The sequence below is a fragment of the Trachypithecus francoisi genome, unplaced genomic scaffold (assembly GCF_009764315.1).
Source record: "Trachypithecus francoisi isolate TF-2019V2 unplaced genomic scaffold, Tfra_2.0 Lachesis_group14, whole genome shotgun sequence".
Classification (NCBI taxonomy): domain Eukaryota; kingdom Metazoa; phylum Chordata; class Mammalia; order Primates; family Cercopithecidae; genus Trachypithecus; species Trachypithecus francoisi.
This window is the reverse complement of record NW_022681459.1, coordinates 38598724-38603277: the sequence shown is the minus strand read 5'-3', so window position 1 is coordinate 38603277 and position 4554 is coordinate 38598724. Positions and strand designations below refer to the sequence as shown.

The 4554-nt window shown below is 49.5% G+C and overlaps 1 long non-coding RNA gene across 1 annotated transcript; it reads right to left on the bottom strand.

Moving 5' to 3' along the window:
• Window positions 1–745: 745 nt before the first annotated feature.
• Window positions 746–4212, bottom strand: LOC117095976. The gene is made up of 2 exons (XR_004442271.1): window positions 2932–4212; window positions 746–1159 (listed from the first exon to the last, which is right to left on the bottom strand). It is a non-coding gene; the product is annotated as an uncharacterized LOC117095976 (long non-coding RNA).
• Window positions 4213–4554: the final 342 nt, after the last annotated feature.

Sequence of the window (4554 nt, the reverse complement as noted above, 5' to 3'; positions counted from 1 at the left end):
CCTCACCTGTGTACAAAGGTGTGAACGTGCGTGTGTTTGTGTGCATGTGCATACATGCCTATGTGTTTTAGGGGGCTTATGACATCTCCCCACCCAGAGAGAAGCCTGCTCCCTCTTCTGTGATCCCCTCCCCAATTCTGTCTTGTAGTGAACAAAAGTCCTGTGGTCATTCTGTCCAGGAATCAGAGCCCAGCCTCAGATCTAACCTCTCCTGTCATCTTGGGCAAGTCACCTGAATTTTTTTTTTTTTTTTTTTTTTGAGACAGTTTCGCTCTTGTTGACCAGCCTGGAGTGCAATGGTGCGATTTCGGCTCACTGCAACCTCCGCCTCTGGGGTTCAAGTGGTTCTCCTGCCTCTGCCTCCCAAGTAGCTGGGATTACAGGCGCCTGCCACCATGTCCAGCTAATTTTTTGTATTCTTCGTAGAGACGGGGTTTCACCATGTTGGCCAGGCTGATCGTGAACTCCCAACCTTAATCACCTAACTTATCTATGCCCCTCACCTGTAAAATGGAGAATAATAACACCCGTTTCTCTGAGTTGTTAGAGTAAATGGAGGCAAAGCACTTAGCATCCTCTCTGGCATATGGAGACAGTAAACAGGAAGGATTATGAAGGTGTCTCAGCCCTGACAGTGTATTTATGTATATGTTAAACATTCATTGGCCCCTGCAGAGACAAAGGGAAAGCTTCCCTTTCTCCTCTTGAAGGCTCGCTGAAAATCAACAGACAAAAGGAAGATTAATTGGAGAAAAGGCAAAATTTATTTCAACGTGCAGAGCATGAGGGAATCACAGAATGGTTACCCAATAACCCAGTGGGGTACAGGTACATACGCCCTTCTTCATGGGGGAAGGAGAGATGGGGGACACTTGGCGATTTGAAGGACAGTCAATGGTTTTTAGGGGGAAACAAATGAGTCCAATGTCTAGATGATAATTAATAATTTCTTTGGACTTTGAATGGGAAAGAGAGCAGATAATGATTTGGGATGAAGTTTGGGCTCTAGGTGTGGTATTTAATGTTCAGTCTCATATCCTCTGGGATATGAGTTTTAACCTCTGGCTAATGATATTCCAGAAAAGGTAATTGTGTTCCCCTTTGGCAGGTCCAGTTTCTAGGTAGATAAAGAAACTTCAGAGAACAGCGTCATCCTGCACTTTGAGAGAGACAGAGAATTCAGAGAAGGAGGCAGAGAGGTCAGATAGACCTTGAGGCTGCTTCATGTCAGAGCACCATATTTTAAAGCAACGCTTTCTGAGCCCCAACACCCCCATCCATGTCAGTTGCTGTGCTGGTGCCAGGACAGGAAATATGAATAAGATACGTTACCCCTCAAAGGTTTACAGCCCAGCCAAGGGAGGCAGGCGGGGCAGGTGCAGGGCAGGAGAGCAGTAACTGTAACAATACAACACCGTGGTCAGGCACAGTGGCTCAGGCCTGTAATCCCAGCACTTTGAGAGGCCAAGGCAGGTGGATCACTTGAGGTCAGGAGTTCGAGACCAGCCTGGCCAACATGGTGAAACCCCGTGTCTACTAAAAATACAAAAATCAACCAGGTGTGGTGGTGTGCACCTGTAATCCCAGCTACTCCGGAGGCGGAGGCAGGAGAATTGCTTGAAACTGGGAGGCAGAGGTGGCAGTGAGCCGAGATCACACCATTGCACTTTAGCCTGGGTGACAGAGTGAGACTCCATCTCAAACAAACAACCAACCAACCCACCCGTGGATTTGGTGCTTATCGGGTCAGTTTCTGCTCTCAGTGCTATGTAAGAATCAAATCTTTTGATCCTCACAGCAATCCTATAAAGTGGATTATTGCCATGTCACAGATGAGGAAATCCAGGCCCCTCTGCCCACACTCATGGCCAGGGAGTTGGAGGTCAGCGTGTTCCAGAGGCTGCCCTTTGAACGGTCCCCTGCTGCAGCTCTCCCTGGAGCAAGGGGGCACAGTCCAGGGAATTCATAAAAGGGACTATGTGCAGGTGTGGAGGTGCCTCTCAGACCCAGAACCAGCACCCCCAACCCATGGTGCTTCTCTGTGTTTCCACTTCTCAGATACTCCTCGCCACGTTGTTGCCAGGGTCCATGTCTATCCTGCCCCATGAGGCGAATGCCCCCTCTCAGGGCTGGTCTTTATCCTCCATGCCCCCAGATCCTGCCACAGGGCCTGTCCCTAGGAAGTGCCCTGGAATGAATGGAGGAGAGAGGCTGAGTGTTGGGTGTGGGCTGGGTGGGGGACCTGGACAAAGGCAATGGGAGTAGAGGTGGAGGTCTGACCGGCTGTAGTTAAGTGGGACAGAGTCTCAGGTCGCTTACTGCCAGGTCTGGGCCTGGGTGACCCACAGGTGGTGACCGTGCACACTGAGACAGGGGACACAGGTGGGGTGGAGGAGCAGGGTTGGGGCCTGGCAGGCCACGACTCAGGGGTCTGAGTTCAGGAGGAATCCAGTTGCGGGAGGCCCTGATTCCAGAGTCACTGGCTCAGCACAGTCATTGAAACCATCCGAATGGTGACATTATCTAGAGAGCAGGCCCGCCTTGAAGTAGGCCGAGGGAGACTCCAGAGAACAGGGACAGGAAACCAGAAGGGCAATCAGCTAGGATTCAGTATCGAGGACCTGAGGACCCCAAAGTCCTAGCAGTTTAAGGGCAAGGAGCTCCTGCAGGTATCGCTGTGCAATCAAGGGATCAAACAAAGCCCCCGGAAGTTCAGGCAAGATCAGCCTATCACATTCCACCCCTACCAGGTTAATAGGCGAAAAATTTAGGTGCTTAAAATAACACTTTCTGTTAACCTGAACATTTCAACATTTCATCTTCCCCCAAATGATTCATCCTCCATAAGTTTAGGATAATAAAGCTGCACTGTGCTTACATAGCTGAGGTTATTTCAGTAGGTATGACAGCTGACTTCATTTTGAGCCTTACCTGATATGACATCACACCCACACTGGGCATGGCAGAACTGAGTTTGCTCCCGTTTTTCAGATGAGAAGACTGAGGCCCCAACAGGAAGGCTCTGGAACGCAGACCTTCTGGGGCCTGGTGCAAAGCCGATTCCACAGCACCAGGACCAGATCACTGCATAGATCCATATTCAGCCCACTGTGTGGATGGGGAGTTTGATCCCTGGAGGCAATGACCCAGGAAGTGGAAAACATTCCAGCACAGCTGGTTAGGCAAGGTTGGGAAACGCATTTCCAACTGTTCCTGACACAGAGGGGGCGCCAAGCAAATATTTGCCAAGTGGATAAAAATTTCATCATTCTTGTTGCTCAGTGTTGCAAGCTCCTGCCTCGAACACACAGGGTGGGTGGGGCAGGCCCTGGCAAAGGCCAGGATCCTGCAGTGAGTGGTTAATTATTCTAGGAGTTCAGGCTTGCAGGAGGCCGGACAGAGCTGGGGGGAGGGGATGTGTCTAGTTCATTCCTAACAAACTCCTGCAAAGTTAAGCTGAAGGTCTGTGAGTCCTAGAAAGGTACAGCTAGATCTCCCACCTCTGGGCAGGTCACCTCCGAGCCTGTCCATACCCAACGAGGACCTTCCCAGGAGAAAAAAAGCCCAGGGCTGGGATCAGCCTTGGTTTCCTTGCTGGAGGTTGGACTAGGGTAGGGGAAAGGCACCTAACCCAAACCCGTTGATTGAATTCCACTGCTCAAGGTTTCCCTGTGGAGCCGAGAAACGTGTGGCCATCTTCCCGGAGCTTCTCACGTATTTCTATTCTTACCTTGATCCTGGAATCTGGAAAACCATGGCAGGCAAGATCCACTGGAGAAACTCCTTCCCTGGAGAATTCTAACTCCAGTTAGGTTCCTCTAGCAAACTAGCTGTGTGCCCTGAGGCAAATCACTGAACCTCTCTGAGCTTGTTTTCTCACCTGTAAAATTAGTCTGTTGTGAAATAGATCATTTCACAGCACCCTCTTCCCTCTGGAAATGTACTCTAAAAGACTAGCTTCTCCTCCCTAGTTTGAAAGCTTTGAGAGGCCTGGGACACAATTCTATTTGTCACTCTCTCTCCTCCTGGGCCAGAAGTGCAGAAGGCACTTAGCAGGCTGAATAAATAAAACTCCTTTAAAACTAACGGAAAGAAACACTTGATGTTTACTCGGCACCAAGCAAAACAGTTCCTATGGATTATCTCATGTAATCCTCATACTGCTCAAAAAGATACTCTTTTTTTTTCTTTTTTAAGATATGCTCTTGCTCTGTCTCCCAGGCTGGAGTGCAGTGGCATGTATTCACAGCTCACTGCAGCCTTGACCTCCTGGACTCAAGCGATCTTCCCACCTCAGCCTCCCAGGTAGCTGTGACTACAGACATATGCCACTCTGCCTGGTTCATCTTTTTTCTTATTTTTTTGCATACAGATGAGGTCTCACTATGTTGTCCAGGCTGGTCTTGAACTCCTGAGTTTAAGTGATCCTCCCACCTATGCCTCCCAAAGTGTTGAGGTTACAGGCGTGAGTCACCATGCTGGCCAGGAAGGTACTATTGTGCCCATTTTAAAGGTGAAGAAACGGGTCTGGGCACTATGGCTCATGCCTATAAT